At 42.1% G+C, this 17055-nt stretch overlaps 1 protein-coding gene across 6 annotated transcripts in view; it reads left to right on the top strand.

The window, feature by feature from the left end:
- Window positions 1-4926: 4926 nt before the first annotated feature.
- The window catches only part of RERE (arginine-glutamic acid dipeptide repeats), a 403339-nt gene continuing 391210 nt past the window's right edge, over window positions 4927-17055 (top strand). For 3 of the 6 annotated variants that reach the window (XM_072731211.1, XM_026005079.2, XM_026005075.2), the window contains exon 1: window positions 4995-5464. The gene's annotated coding sequence lies outside the window, so the exon portion shown is untranslated. Of the gene's footprint in view, window positions 5465-17055 lie in introns of all 6 variants that reach the window. The other 3 variants (XM_026005078.2, XM_072731205.1, XM_072731208.1) reach the window with 2 other exon arrangements.

The following is a 17055-nucleotide window of genomic DNA, read 5'->3' as shown; positions in this document are numbered from 1 at the left end:
CAAACAGAACAGAGTAGAATGATATCAAAAGTCTTTCCCTCCTTACTCTTCATTCCATGCCCAGTGGACTCACTCTAAATGTTTTCCTGGTGAATATGTTTTTAGACATCTTTGAAGCATACTTACATTTGTCCTTCTAAAAATACAAATAGGGGCCGACTGGCTGGCTCACTGGGTAGAGCCTGTGACTCTTGATCTGGGGGGTTGTGAGTTCAAGCTCCGGGGTGGGCATGGAGCCTACTTAAAACTCAAATAGAATTATACTTTGGGGGGGCACCTTGGGTGGCTCAGTAGTTGAGCATCTGCTTTCGGCTCAGATCATGATTCGGGTGTCCTGGGGTCAAGTCCTGCATTGGGCTCCTTGTGGGAAGCCTGTTTTTCTCTCTACCTGTGTCTCTGCCTCTCTCCGCATCTCTCATGAATAAATAAATAAAATCTTAAAAAAAGAATTATACTTTGGATAATTGTTCTGTGACTTGCTTTGTTCTTTTAACTCTGAATCCTGATTATCATTCTATATCAATTCAGATTTATCTAATCCCCCCCCTTTTTTTTTAAGATTTTACTTATTTTTTCATTACAGAGCGAGAGAGAGAGGCAGAGACACAGGCAGAGGGAGAAGCAGGCTCCATGCAGGGAGCCGAATGTGGGACTTGATCCCAGCACCCTGGGATCATGCCCTGGGCCGAAGGCAGATGCTCAACCGCTGAGCCACCCAGGGATCCCTCTAATCCTTTTTGAAAGCTATAAAGTATTCCATTGTATGTTTGTACTATGATTTATATAAATACTCTGTTGATGGATGTTTAGATTTTTCTGGATTTTCACTATCGTAAATATCGTTGCTTTTATATATCTGTTTGTATATATTTTTGTACATTTATGCAAGATTATTTGTAGAATGGCTTTCTAGAAGTGGAGTTTTTGGGTCAAAGGGTATGGATATCTAAACTTTCCATAGGTGGTTGCCAAATTGTGTTCTAAAAAAGGGACTGATTACATTACAGAGTACTTATTTTCCCACATCCCCATTGACAGTGGGTATTATGAAGTTAAAAATTTTCCCTAATGTGAGACATGATTTTAACTTGCATTTATTTTATTATGATTGAATCATGTTTATTGAACACATTTCTCTGTGAATTTGTTCCTATATTTTGTCCATTCTTCTGATTTTTTTTCTTACAGAATCTGTAAGAGCTCTTTGTATTAAAGAAGTTAATACTTTAGGGGTGCCTGGCTGGCTCAGTTAGTAGAGCCTGCAACTCTTGATTTTGAGGTTGTGAAGTTAAACCCTATGTTAGGTGTAGAGATTACTTAAAAATAAAATCTTAAAAAAAAAGAAAGAAGGAAATTAGTACTTTATTATGGGTGTTACAATATTTTTCCTCCATTTGTTTGTTTCTTGCATTGTTTTGTGTGTGTGTGTGTGTGTGTGTGCCTTATAGAGATGTAAAATATACATAGATAAAATTTATTGGTGTTTTTCCTTTATGGCTTCTGGGTTTCCGGTCATGCTTAAAAAAAACTTCTTCAATCCATGATTTGAAAAAATTTTAGTATTCCTCTCATTATTTTCATTTAAAAAATCATAAAATATCTGACCTCTATGTGGGTTACAGAGGACAGTAATAAAATAAACTTCTAAACTTAACCTAACAAATAGTGGTTCAGTGGCTCTTACAAGGTCCTGTAGGCCACAGTAAAGTCTCTGTAATTTTTTTTTTTTTTTAAGATTTATTTATTATTTGAGAAAGAGAGAGAACAAGCGCAGAGGAAGGGGCCTAGGGAGAGGGAGAAAGAGAAATTTTTTTTTCTTAAGATTTTATTTATCTATTCATGAGAGACCCAGAAAGAGAGGGAGACACAGGCAGAGGGAGAAGCAGGCTCCCTGCAGAGAGCCTAATGTGGGACTTGATCCGAGGACTCCAGGATCACGACCCAAGCCAAAGGCAGATGCTCAACCACTGAGCCACCCAGGTGCCCAGAAAGAGAATCTTAAGCAGGCTTCACATCCAGCATGGAGCTGGACCTCATGACCATGAGATCATGACCTGTGCTGAAATCAAGTGTTGGATGCTTACCAACTAAACCACCCAGGTACCCCTAAAAATTTTTTTTCCTGTATTTTGTTTTGTTTTCTTGTATAGATATCTAGTTGTCCCAATGTCATTTATTAAAGAATCCCTCTTTCTCCTGGCTTCTTTTATTTTTTTTATTTTTTTTTTAAGATTTTATTTATTTATTCATGATAGTCACAGAGAGAGAGAAAGAGAGAGGCAGAGACACAGGCAGAGGGAGAAACAGGCTCCATGCACGGGGAGCCCGATGTGGGATTCGATCCCGGGTCTCCAGGATCGCGCCCCGGGCCAAAGGCAGGCGCCAAACCGCTGCGCCACCCAGGGATCCCTCCTGGCTTCTTTTAGATAATGGTATTACATCTCTGATATGACCTCTGTATTCAGAATGAAATCACTTCTACCTGTAGTAAGACACATAAAATAACAAACAAAAATCCTTCTTGATCTTTCCAAATTCAATAACTAAATCCCCTTTCTAAAGCTTGCTGAAAAAAGAATAAGGAAATTCTTTCTAATTTCATAGTGGGAAAAAAACCCACTAGATATTTGACCCCTTTCACCTTGACCAAGCTATTTAACTTCTCCAAGCCGGTTTCTTGACCTCTACAATGGAGATAATAATACACCTCATGGATTGTTGTCAGGACTAAGTGGACCAAGGAGCACTACATGCTTTGCATGGCGCTAGGGACGTAAAAAGCTTTCAGTCCGTCGTTTAATAGTTGTCTTTATTAAGATGTATTGTTATTACATTATCAGCCTCTCAGGAAGGCTGTTCTCTCCAGCTTTATGGCTGGACGATAAGTCTTGCATGGGATTGTTGTAGTTAAAGAGATCTAGTTTTCCAATTATATGGTGCAATACCGTAATATTATGCTTCATAACAATGTGAGATCTTGAAACTTCTAAATCTATGTATTTTTTTTTTTAAAAGGAGGCTCTATGCCCAACCTGGGGCTTGAACTCACAACCTGGAGATCAAAAGTCACATGCTCTTCCACCTGAACCATCCAGGCACCCTTAAATCTACTTTATTTTTTTTTTTTAAGAGAGGGAGGGGAGGAGAGGGAAAAGCGGAGGGAGAAAAAGAATGTCAAGCAGACTGCCTGCTAAGTGCAGTGGCCCGTTTTGGGGCTCGATCCCACAACCCTGAGATCATGACCCAAGCTGAAATCAAGAGCTTGGGACGCTCAACTGACTGAGTTGAATCTACATTTTTATAAATTAATGAAAGTGATGGCAAGCCCTAATACTACAATAAATGTGGCTAACTGATCTTGAGAGCTTTTCTCCTCCCTGCTGAATGGTGGTGTAGGATCCACGGGCATCTTCTGAAAAACTGTTGTCTATTGCCCACCACAGGGCTGAACCTTTATTAGAAAGGGTGTCCTTGTAAATGTAGATGGTGATGGACACTGAAGCCATCTAATACACTTTACTATTTTCAAACTGAGGTCGAATAGTTCCATTCACATCTAGGATGTCCGGAGCCATTTATTATGTTGTAACTTTCAGTTCTCACATTATTAGATATGTAATGAGGTATTAACTACCTTTCCCATTTCACAGCTGAAGGAATTGCAGCAAGAGAGGGTTTTTCTTGCTGAAAGTTACTCAGAGAGGTTATGGCAAAGACCCGTTTTGTTTCTGAATCTATGGAGTCACAGCCCAATGATATCTGCTCAGTCCAAATTATTCTTAAAAGAAACTGCTGGATATGGAAATTATAATCTGAATAGATATTCCAAAGAGAAAATTATCACTTTATTTGAAATAGATGAGCGAATTATTTTGCGCTGTGTTCTATCCCTTAATTATTCTATTATATACAGATCTGAACTCCTTCAGGGAGAGTGTATGGTATAAGGACACCAATAAGCATTTACAGTATATTAACAAACCAACAATAGGTTGATGATTCGCCCTGGATTCGTGCCAGGGTGTGTGAAAGAACTCAATAAGCATGATATGCATTTCAAAAACTGCTCGTCATAATTAAAATTTCCAAACCTCTCATTCCTATAAATTATATTAAACAAGAGTATGCGCATTTGGCCTGCCCCTCACTCCCCTTACAGCACCGCGGACCCTGTCATTACCAGCCTTACCAGAATACTAGGTTTCTCAAAAGAAAAGGTGATATTTGTTTTTTTCCTTTCTTTCTTTTCTTTTTTTTTTTTTTTTAAATTTTATTTTTCCAACTTACGGCATAGAGTTGTGCACACTGCTCTCTCCCTAATATGCCCTCTGCGGCTGGGGTTCTAGTCCCTTCTTTATTCCTTGATGAGACTTTCCGGGCTTTGCCTCTTTATTATATTCTTTTTCAAAGAAGCAGCGCGACCTGCGAATTTCGTTTTTCCTTTTCTTAATTAATCTTCTGAAATCAGAATTTCGGAAGAGTCCTGCAGCGAATCGCTGGAGCCCACTCCGAGTCCCCCTCCCCCCTCCTCCCTCCTCCCCCCGCCCCCCTTCCCAGGGACACGAGTCCGCGTCCGAAGTGGCCGCGACGGCAAATTGTGACCCCGGCCAGCGGCGCCGCTGGGACCTGCACAAAGACGCGCCGCGGTCGGGGGCCGAGCCCACCGCCAGCCGCCGCCCGGAGCGCGCGCTCGAGCCCGGGCCGCCGCCGCGTCGGTACAGACCAGCCTCTCCCCTCCTTCTCTCCTGCTCTTTTTTATTAGAAAGAAAAAAAAAAAAAAAAAAAAAAAAAAAGAGGGAGAGAGAGGGAGAGAATGAGAGAGCGCAGGAAGCCCCGCCCCTTCACCCGCCCTCCGCCTCCCATTGGCCCGGCCTCCGCGCGCGTCACGCCGGGACGCGCCAATGGCGAGGCGCGATACTGCGAGGTGGGCCGGGCCCGAGCGCGGAGTGGGCGGCGGGTCGGTGCAGCAGCCCCGCCGCGGCTCGGCCACCATCGCCGAGGCGCCGCTACTCCCACAGACGCTCGCGAGCCGCCCCCCGCGCTCCCAGCCTCCTCTTCCTCCCGCACGCCCTAGACGCTCGCCCGCCTCGGGTCTCGCCCCCACCTCCGCTTCCCCGCCGCTCTTCCTCTCGCTCGCCTCCCACACTCTGTTTCTTTTCTCTCCTAGTTGAGGGGGAAAAAAATCAGCATCATCCTCAGGGAGCCCCTCGCCCTCAGGAAAACAAAACCAGACATGATCCTGGGCTCCCGCTCCTGAAGGACTGGCCGAGCGAGCAGCAGGGAGGCTGGTGGAGACCGGCCCCGAGGTCACGGGAGGGAAGCCCCCGCAGCCCCCCGGCCCCGGCCCCGTCCCCGTGGCCGGCCCCTCGTCGGCGCGAGCCCAGCGGCCTCCCCGCCCCGTCCCCCACTTTCCCGGGAGCCGGACGAACACACCTCCATTGATGGTGTAGCGCATCCGGGGAAGGTGAGTCTCCAACTTGCCGGCGTGGGGCTGCTGCCGTGCCCCCGGCGCCTCGTCCTGGGCGCGGGCGCGGGCGCGGGGCGGCAGGGGGTCGGCGTGGGCGCCCCGGGTCCGCCGGGGGGGGGGGCGGCCAGCGAGCCGCGCGCGGCCGGGGGGGGCGGGGGGGTGTCGGGAATAAAGGGCCGGGGCTTCCTGGGCCCTGTGCGGGCCAGGTAACTGTCCCACTCGCCTGCCGACCCCTGTTCTTTCTTTGCTGCTTATTCATGGTCTTGTTTGACTTGTCTGGGGGTTAAACTGTTTCATGTGACTAAATTATTGGCTGAAACTGGGGGTTGCGGTGGGGAGGCAGGAAGGGAAGTCAGGGACCCAGACTGTACATTTTTCTTGAATGTTTGTGGGTCTGGGGGTCTTGGTGGTGGTGGTGGTGGTGGAAAGGACTCTTCTGAAAGTATCATTTTCACGTTAGGGAAAGATTCCCTCTTTGTGCTCTACATCTCCAGGTCTCTGTGTGGTTCCTAAATTATTACGAAAACCCCCAAATCGTTTGCAGCAGAATAGGATTCTTACTACCATGTTTGAGTTCTGCTCTCTGAAAGAGAGAGTGGCTTCTATTTTTATTTTTATTGAAGGTTTTGGAAAGAAGAGAGGTAGTAGTTTGACATAAGATGTGTGTGTGTGTGTGTGTGTGTGTGTGTTGGAGGGGGGAGTATTGCTGGTTTCCTTTGAAAGTGGTTGCTTGAGAAGTTGTTGAAAGGAAAACAGAATGATTCATTGTCGAATTGTCATGTTCCTCTGCCTCTTTTCCAAGGTTTGCTTGCAATTTCTCTGGATTAGAGACTTCAGACATTGATTTAAGCTAAAAACGTGTCCTTGAGAAACTGGGTGCTTTAAATGTTTCAGTGTGTGTTGTTGCTATTTTAAGGGACATTTAGAAAGTAGTTTTGTATGAATCCCGAAATAGCCTTCCCCAAAGCAAATTTTTAAAGGCAGAAAAGATAACTAGTAAAAGGGAAACTTCGTGGATTGCAAAACAAACATTTTGATGTCACACAAATTAATGCACCCTATGTTTAGATACAAAACTGTTTTGATAATTGCTTTCGGTTTAAAGAGAGACCTTTTTTTTGTCTGGTGTACACTGGTTTCTTTTAGTCTCAGTCTGTTGGGGGAGGGGAGAGAGGATGGATCTATACAATAATAAAATCATCTTTGGGTAGCTGTTTCCTTCCATGGATTTCCTTGCTGAGTTAATGCCACTGTAAATTATAAACCAGTTTTGATTTTGATGGCCTGGGTGGAAAGCTGGCTTCTAGCTCTCCCTGTTGTTGTTGAGGGTGAAGGGAAAAGAGGCAGAGGCAGACACACACACACACACACACACACACACACACAATACCAGGCTGAGGGCTCATTGTTCTTCCATACACACATTCATTCTCTCTCTCCCATATTTGGGACTAGGTTTGCACAGACAAACACAGCTCTTTTTTGGGAGAGAGGAGAGAGGAGATGGGGGGAAGGGTGGACGCTTTTCTTTTTCAGCTTTCTTTCACCCATCTCATGTCTGGCCTTTTTTTTTTTTTTTTTTTCAACCTTAAAAGAGGCAGAAGAGTATATCGGAAACTAAAGGACACTCAAAAACATGTTCAGAGACTCCTCTTCTCCACCTCCCTTCTTTCCTTTGCAGCCCTAGTTTCTGCTGCTCTTTTTTTGTGTGTATGTAAAGATAAAATCCCTCTTTATGTGTCGTGGCCTTGTAGTCAGCTTTCCTATTCTTCATTGCCCCTGACTTTGTTGGGGACAGTGATTTGTTCAGTTGACTCTTATTGTAGTGAATGTGACCAGGGCCTTTTCAAGGTAGAAGTAGATCGTCTCAATTAAGATGAAAAAGATCGTGTTTGAGATTAATATTTAGTAAAGAATGTCTGTATGTTTTGACATATTAGTGGTCTGATGGCTGATAGTAGGTATGCTGGCCATTGAGATGTCATTTTTTGTTTTGTTTTGTACACAGGGGCTATAAAGACAGATCTGATTTTCTCTTTTGGGGGCTGGTGTAGAGTCTTCCTTGAATACTGGACAGGGAATAGGCTGACCGATTCCACCTGGGTTAAACCCAGCTCTGGGCCAAGGATGGAGGTTGGTGTGAATACTGTGGGTTGCAGAATAGCACCTTCTACTGGTTAATTGCTTTGAGGGATCCTGATGAGGAGCATGGGGGAGGGGATTAACGGCTGAGGCCTAATGATTTTCTTTTGAATGCAGTTGTAGTGCCTTCCTGCAAATGCCACTTCCCTGAGCTGCTAATACACATGCCCTTTGACTGGCACAGATGCATCGAGGCTTTTTACGTTATTGGCTGTGTCTTGACATTAATGTGTTCTGTTGTCAGAAGTATTTACACATAGTGACTTCCAAGGACTCTTCTGAATCGATACTCTTCTTTTATGAGAAACATAGTTTGTCTTGAAATACTAAACAAAATGAAGGGATTTATTTGTGTTCTTGGTGTTGGAAACTGTACGTACACTAGCAGTCTTTAAGAAGTTTTCAGTATCATTAATAAAAAAAGTCACATAGACTTACCCTATAGCAAAGAAAAATCCTAGCCTTTGGCTCAGGGGTTTTCTTCTGGGATTTCATGGGGATGGGGTGAGGTGGGTGGAAGAGGAACTCACTGAAATTGGCAGTTTTGCAGATGTAGTGGTGTTACGCTGCAGTAGTGTTGTTTTCAATTGTCACATAAGCAAAATTAAGTCAGGACAATTTATTCTATGGATTAGATTAAAAAAAAGAACAACAGAGGCAAGAGAAAATGTGAAATGAATGTATACACAGATTAACACGAAGGCCAAATTCCTGGTCAAAGGCTTCTAATCCAAGGTGTAGTTTCAGAGATAATCTACTTGATAAATGCCTGGAAGGTTTTTTTTTTTTTTTTTTTTTTTTTTTTAAATTATTTATTTATTTATGATAGTCACACAGAGAGAGAGAGAGGCAGAGACACAGGCAGAGGGAGAAGCAGGCCCCATGCAATGGGAGCCCGACGTGGGATTCGATCCCGGGTCTCCAGGATCGCGCCCTGGGCCAAAGGCAGGCGCCAAACCGCTGCGCCACCCAGGGATCCCCCTGGAAGGTTTTTTATTATCAACACATCCTACCCCATCTCGATGTTTTAATGGAGTGAACTGTTGGAGAGGTTTGCAGAGGCAAAGGAGACTCAGCATAGAATAAACATCTTCTGTTCCAGACTGGCTACTCTATGTGATTTCTGATTCACTTTGCTTTCAAAAGTTAGGGTCTAACCCCTAGACTCCAAGGGTTGTGTACCTTTTACAATGAAATGTGAACAGTTCAAATGTATTATTTATTCAGTGAAAATAGTGTCTGGTACTTTCAATCCAGCATATTCTCTGCCAGTGTTTTGTTCCAAGGTAACTAGAGTAGTTGAGAACTGGTTTACAACATAAAGATAATCCAAATCAAGAAATAAAAGTACCAGTTACTTTTTCAACTTTGACTTAGTGGTCAGTCAAAACATTATTAAAAAGGACAGTAACCACTGCCAGGTCCTGCAACAATTAACATGTACTTTTGAACAAAAAATATGCCAGGTTCTGTAAAAACACACACGCACATATGAATATGACCTATGCCTTTCTAAAACCAGTGTATGTTGAATAATATTATGGATTTAGTAAGCACCCATTACTGTTAAAGTTAGTTTTGAATCTTTAACATCTTGTTCAAATCCCAGTAATCAAAAAAACATTTAAGTAGTAAAATAAGTTGTATATAGTGAGTTCTTCTGGGAATTCTGTGCTTTCCAACTAACTGCTTTTGGCAGCTTCTTTTGCAGTTGATTTAAAGGTTAAGATGGCAGAAAATTCAGATGTTTAGAGTCATTAGTGTAACATAGCTGTGAACTTCATTACATACACACAGACACACACACTCTGAAACAATACACTATTGTTTTACATAATCACTTTCTGATAACACTGTGCTGTAGCTGATCATAGAATTTTTCAACAACTAGGAACTCCTCTTGAATCATGTTTATGTGATTGTTAATTATTAGTAGTATCTTAGTAGTTATTCCAGATTTGTAGCTTTGCTTGTTCTGTTAGTGTGATTTTGGTGAGCCTGTTGGCTTGTGCTTGGTTTCTTGTCTAACAGTTCTAATATTTTTTAAAACAATGAAAAGAATGAGCATTTATGTGTTAGAAAATAGTTAAGATTGCTTAAGCCATTCTAATGAACATTTGACCACAAATTACTCAAACATGCTCAAATACTTAATATATTTACCAGAATGAGGTTTTGCTTGGAATTGTGATTTGTATGATTAACTTGTTGGTGTGCCAAGTGATGTAAGATATACCATGCGTCTGTATATTAGGTAACTAGGTCAGATAGGGGTGCTAATATAAACAGTTTTTTGTAAAGTGACCTGTTTGTGTCAGCGTAAAATTATTTTCACTTAGTAAAATTTGCCATTGTATCAGCAACCATAAGCAATATGTTTAATTGTGAAATACTTCCTTATATGGTTATGTTACAAAATGATATGATCTCTAATTCATAGACCACTTGGTATTTGAGGAATCCTCACAGCCTATTTGTCTTGGGCTTTTGCATCAGAAGTTGAAGCTCCTGGCCATGCCCTAATTTAAAACTAGTTGTACATGTGATTTGCAAAGGTTTGGTTAGGCTTATTTGGTTGCAAGAATAGAAAGTCTTCCAAGTCATTTCACATATTGGAGAAAAGAGGAACAGAAATGAAAGCCTGGAGAGTCAGGCCTCACAGAAAGAACAAGAACCCCAGGTTCTGATTGGCCTCATGGATGCTGGAATACTGTTTGGGATAAAGATCCTGCCCAGCTTTAATAACCAGATTACCTATCGCCTCCTCAGCGGGAAGAGTTTGTTGAGACATACCCTAGTGCCAGGGCTATGTATGGTTGTGCAGGCTGTGTATAGCATAAGGACACCACTCTAAAGGGTACAGTATTTATTTACATTGTGGGCCTGGACTAAGCCTGACCATGCAGCATCTGTAGACAGAGTCTTGGAGCAGCAGGGGAGAGCCTGTCATACAAAAACCCATTCTAGCACACATGGCCACACACATTCTCAACAGAGCATGCATGTACACATTCATTGACACCTATACATGTTGGCCAGGTCCCAGAGGCCTGATTCCTACCGCCTTACTTTTGGGCATGGGGAGCAGGATAAGAGGACTAGTGGTGGCATTTAATGTATGTGGGGTGAATTAAGTTTGAGGGGAGGATTGTGAGCAGGTGAGAATGTGGGCATGTGTCTCATACATGAGCAGCTGCCTGGGGAGGCTCTGGAAACCTTTCCTTCCCTAGGCAGAACCTGTACTGTGGCTGTACTGGCTGTACTGAGGAGATGTAGCCATGCTACAACAATTTTGCTTGACTTCCAATGAGAAGCAAAGACTCTGGCCACTGTTAAAAAGATGTTTGGTATTTGAAGACATTATTGACGTGAATTTAAACTGGATGACCCTTATTAAACCCAGTGCTAGTGTCCCCCTGCCCTTCATTCCTCTTTCCCTCTCCTCTCCTTCCTTTCTCTGTGGGTCACTGAAGTGACTGAAGGGGTATCATCAGTTTGTGGTCCTGTTCTTTCTGGTTGGATCACCATGTAAAGTTCTTCAGATTAGTTAGTAAAATACTAAGTTGATTTTTTTTTTAAGATTTTATTTATTTATTCATGAGAGATGCAGAGACATGCAGAAGGAGAAGCAGGCTCCATGTAGGGAGCCTGATGTGGGACTTGATCCCGATCCCGGGACTCCAGGATCATGCCATGGAGGGAGGCGCTCAACCACTGAGCCACCCAGGCATCCCTAACTTAAATTTTTTTTACTGAAGGAAAGTATTGTTCTGCACAAGACACTAGATAGCTAGGGCTGGCCTACCTAATCCTCTGCTATTCACTCAGCTGTTTTATCTCCTGTTTCTTTGTGTCTTTATGCCTCTGCTTCTGCTTCCGCTTCCACTACTAATGACTAATTATATATTTAATTAACGTTTCCCAAGAGAAGATCTGATAGGACTGTTGTTAAGGGTTTGGAGCCAGACCACTTCTTCAGCTACTTCCGAGATGGCAGGGTGCTCACCTGGCAGGGTGCGTAACTGTTGAGGTACATAGTAGGAGACATGGGTTCGAGAGGCATTCTGAGACAGTCTGTGGGAGGTAATTTTTTTCTACTGTTATATCCTATCATGTTTTTTTTAATCTTTATTTTTCCTGACATCTGGTATGGCTGTTGTTGCTTTTTTTTTTTTTTTTTTTTGTTGTTGTTGTTGTTGTTGTTGCTTTTGATAGCTTATCCAACAGTTTATTTTGCTTTAAGAAACTACATTGTCATAAATGGTAGTCAGTTAAGATTTCTTTTCTAGATGAGATCATATTATTACATCTGTCTTGTTGTGTTTTTCCTGGGAATTTACCCACCTACGTGGTCTACCTTCCTGCCTACCCAAGTCCTTGTTTCCCAAACTTTATTCACGGCATACTAATATACCACAAATATTTCAGGTGTTTTGAGTTCAGGTAAATTTATTTTTATTGTTATTGTTTTTTATCCTTTATTTAAATTCACTTTAGTTAGAATATACTGTATTATTAGTTTCAGGGATAGAGTTTAATGATTCATCATTTGCATATAACACCTAGTGCTCGTTATATCAAGTGCCCTTCTTAATGCCCATCACCCAATTATCCCTTCTCCTCACCCTCAAGTAAATTTGTAATGCTTATTAATACCTTAAAGGCTCAGAAATATCCTGTACTTTACAGAGGGCTTTTTTTTTTTTATTGTTTGTCTATTTGTTTCATTTGTTATTTTTTTTCTTCCCCAAAGAGTATGTGTGACCTTCTTTTTTTTTTTTTTTAAAGATTTTATTTATTCATGAGAGACACACAGAGAGAGGCAGAGACACAGGCAGAAGGAGAAGCAGTCTCCATGCAAGGAGCCCGTTGTGGGACTCGATCCTGGATTTCTGGGATCACGACCTGAGCTGAAGGCAGATGCTCAACCACTGAGCCACTCAGGCGTCCCTATGTGTGGCCTTTTTATGGGAACTAATATTCTGTAGTTCCCATAAGAACTATAGAATTTGAGGAAACACATGTAAAATTTGAGGAAACACATGTAAAATTAATGTACTTCCAGGGATACAAAATGACTACCTTTTCCTCCTTCTGGAGGCTGTGTATGTGTATATTTTAAGTAATCTCTCCACCAATGTGGAGCTCAGACTCATGACCCCGAGATCAGCAGTCCCATGCTCTACTCTCTGATCTAGCCAGGGGCCCCATTCTAGAGTTATTTTTTATTTTTATATCTATAATCCCTCATTCCATCTTTAAATCAGATCAGTCAAATCAGTATTTTCTTTTTTACCCCACTCCACTAGCTGTGCCCTTATTCAGGATATAATCACCTCATTTTTTTTTTTTATATTTTATTTATTTATTCATGAGAGACAGAGAGAGAGAGAGGGGGGCAGAGACACAGGCAGAGGGAGAAGCAGGCTCCATGCAGGGAGCCTGACGTGGTACTTGATCCTGGGTCTCCAGGATCATGCCCTGGGCTGAAGGCGGCGCTAAACCCCTGAGCCACTCAGGCTGCCCAATCACCTCATTTTTGATATCTGCAGTGTATAATAAGCACTGGCAAGAATGAACAAATATTAAAAAAAAAAAAAAAGCTACCTCAAGTCCTTGATTGTATAGTTCATGGAGGTTAGCCTTGTAGATATATAAACATGAAGAGAACAGCTTTCCGGAAATGACTATACTGGCTATCTTTGTACACATAACTGTTAGAAGATAAACATAAGTGCTTTAGAGACACAAAGTGCCATGGGGTTGTCTAATTATTATTATTATTTTAAAGACTTTGTATTCTTTTTTTTCTTTTTTAAAATTTATTTATTTATGATAGTCACAGAGAGAGAGAGAGAGAGAGAGAGAGAGAGAGAGGCAGAGACATAGGCAGAGGGAGAAGCAGGCTCCATGCACCGGGAGCCCGATGTGGGATTCGATCCCAGGTCTCCAGGATCGCGCCCTGGGCCAAAGGCAGGCGCCAAACCGCTGCGCCACCCAGGGATCCCGGGGTTGCCTAATTAGTTATGTATTGCTGTATAAAAAAATTACCTCAAGACTTGGTGACAGCACAGTAAATATTTATTATCTTATAGTTTCTAAGGTCATTCACTTGGGAGTGGCTCAGATTCACTGGTTCTAGCTTCAGATCTCTCTTGAGGTTGCAATCAAGATACCAGCTGGGGTGCAGTCATCTGAAGGTTTGACTGGGGCTGGAAGCTCTACTTCCACATGGCTTACTCAGTTGACTTTGGGCAGAAGGCCTCTGTAGGAAGAAGCCTCAGTTGCTGTCTGTGTGGTTACCTGAGTGACCTCATGATGTGGTGTTTGGTTTTCCCCAGGAGGAGTGATCAGAAGGAGAGTGAGAAAGAAGCAACGAGGAGTCTTCAATGCCTTTTCTTCCTTTTTCCTTTTTTTTTTATTTTTTAAAAAATTATTTATTTATTTTTGAGCGAGAGAGAAAGCAAGCAAGTGTGTGAGTGATTTCAGAGAAGAGGCAGAGGGAATCCCAAGCAGATTCCCTGCACAGAGCCCAATGTGGTAATAGGGCTTGATTCCACGACCCTGAGATTGTGACCAGAGCTGAGATCAAGAGTTAGATGCTCAACTGACTGAGCCCCTCAGGCATTGCTCCCTCAATGCCTTTTCTGACCTAGTCTCAGGAGTTACACACCATCACCTCTATCATATTGTATTTCTTTAAAACAAGTCATTAAGTCCAGCCCATGTGTAAAGGGAAGGGAATTAAGCTCCACCTCTTGAAGAGAGGAGTATTAAAGGTTTGTAGATTTATTTTAAAACCACTAGAGGGGGCACCTGAGTAGCTCAGAGGGTGAGCATCTGCCTCCGGCTCAGGTTGTAATCCTGGGGTCCTGGGATCAAGTTCTGAATTGGGCTCCCCGTGGGGACCCTGCTTCTCTCTCTGCCTATGTCTCTCTCTCTCTCTTTCTGTATCTCGTGAATAAGTAAATAAGAGCTTAAAAAAATAAAATAAAACCACTAGAGGGATTCAAAGGAGAAAAATAAAGAAGACTTAAAAATGTTTTCCCTTTTGATTAGTTATCCTCAAGCAGTGCTTTACTTTGACTAGAGAGTAGTTGCTGTTCTTAGAGGAGAGTAGTGTGACCATGACCTCATGTTACTCATCTCCTTCCACCCTTGTTCAGGTATCATTTATTCTCTACCTTCTTTCTATTGTTCTTAGAACAGATTTAATCTCTTCCTTTTTCTTGGAAGAGACAGAGAGGGAGGGGAAGAGGGAGAGGAAGATAAATCTCTGAGTAGATTCCCTGCTGAGTGTGGAGCCTGATGCAGGGCTAGATCCTAGGACCCTGAGATCATGACCTGAACTGAAATCAAGAGTTGAATGCTTAGCCGACTGCGCCACTTAGGCATGCCAGATTTAATTTCATCAGTTAAGATACTTGCCTTAGGTTGTTTTTTTGTTGTTGTTTTTTTGACTTGGCCATTCTGAGTTCCTACCAACTAAGTACCTTTTCTCTTTTCTTCAGGTCCACTTACTTTAATAACACTTTTTTTGGTGGGGGGGGGGTGTTCATTGAGGCATTCTATTTGCATATATGTATTACATTCTGAGAAAAAGAATCCCAGGATTTTTGCTCCTGTGTATTTTGTCTTGCTTCTTCATGGTCCATGATGCCAGCTGAGGTTGTTAGTACAATGAAACCAAACTAGTGGGATAGGAGTAGGTTATTATGCCATTTTTTAGATCTTTGAGTTGCACATCAGATCTGGGGCTGATCACTCCACATGTGTTTAAACTGCCCATGAGGTTCACAGCGATTTTCCCAGCTCCATGAACATCAGTGATTTCAAATTCAGTAATGTAACCATGCTTCATCATCACAGAAACCGGACAACGACTTTGGAGAATGGCCTAATAAGAACTTGGCATTTGTTCTCTTTTCAGCACTGGTGATGCTCTTGAGAGCATCAGCCAAGACATTCATGTGCACCATTATGGCAGCATTGAAAAATGGCGAAAAGATATTCATATCTTGTGTTAATGTTTATTACTTGCTCTTATAACTTAATGTTAAATCATGTCCTTTCCATTAGATCCATAAACCTCATGAAATCAGAAAGTTTTCCTTTAATTACACCAGTATATATGTTTATATGTGGAATTAAATGTATTCTGAAAGACACATTTCATTGTATCTAAGATGTGGTCAGTAGTAAGATGTACCATCATTTTATGTGCTGCTAAGAATGAAAAAAAATGCTAACAATTAAACCGTGTGAGACCTGTCTGTAAATTGTAAAGTTCCAGTGCTTTACAAATGTAAACATTGGGCATCTTAAAATCATTGAAAGGTGGTCATGTGTTTAGGCCATTTTTATTTTCACAGATTTATACCCTGGAAAAAATTCCTGAAGATAGATTTTTTTTTTTTTACGATTTTATTTATTTATTCATGAGAGATGGAGAGAGAGGGGGCGGGCAGAGATATAGGCAGAAGGAGAAGCAGGCTCCCTGCAGGGAGCCTGATGTGGGACTCCATCCTGGGACTCCAGGATCATGCCCTGAGGCAAAGGCATGGGCCAAACTGCTGAGCCACCCAGGGATCCCCAAGATAGAACTTAAAGCGGGTTATTTTCTCTCATAGGAACAGTTCTGTAGGTAGTGTTCTTGCCTAAAGATATAGCATGAAAAATTTAGTTATGACCAACAGTACAATAAAAACAGAGATGCTACCATAAACCTGTAGTCGTTATAGTGAAATTACGTTCTAGTTCCTGTAGAGTAGGTGTATCTGTTACATATTTTGATTTGTAATATAGTATATGTTTTGTGTATATAACATACAAAAATACCACCCTACTGCATTATTAGTTTGGCCAAAAATGTCAACTTTTAACCCTTTAAATACTTTGTATTTAAATATTGCTGTTTCTCATGATTCTGTTGATTTTTTTTTTTTTTTAAGATTTTATTTATCTATTCATGAGAGACACAGAGAGAGAGAGAGGCAGAGACACAGGCAGAGGGAGAAGCAGGTTCCATGCCGGGAGCCCGATGTGGGACTGGATCCCTGGACTCCAGGATCACGCCCTAGGCTGAAGGCAGATGTCAAACCGCTGAGCCACCCCGGGATCCCGATTCTGTTGATTAACTTCTCCCTCAGCTCTGTTTTCCAGTGTGACCTTGTTCTATCTGGTGTGTCCAATCTGCAAGTTTATAAATAGAACCCTAATCTCTTTCCTGAGGTCCTGATCCATGTTGCCCTCTGTCTCCTTGGATGGCTTTTGGGTACTGAACCTCAAAATTTACCAGTTTTTGTCCACTCTTAACCATCATACTATTTAACAAAGTAGTTAAGAGCTCTAGACTCAATCCCCAGTCTACTGCTTAATAACTCTGTGACTTTAGGCAAGTTTTCTTAACCCCTCTGGATCTTAGTTTGCTCATCTGTAAAGTAGAA

Source organism: Vulpes vulpes, chromosome 12 (assembly GCF_048418805.1).
Source record: "Vulpes vulpes isolate BD-2025 chromosome 12, VulVul3, whole genome shotgun sequence".
In the NCBI taxonomy this organism is placed as follows: Eukaryota; Metazoa; Chordata; class Mammalia; order Carnivora; family Canidae; genus Vulpes; species Vulpes vulpes.
The sequence above is the reverse complement of the archived record's forward strand: the minus strand, read 5'-3'. Positions and strand labels throughout refer to the sequence as shown.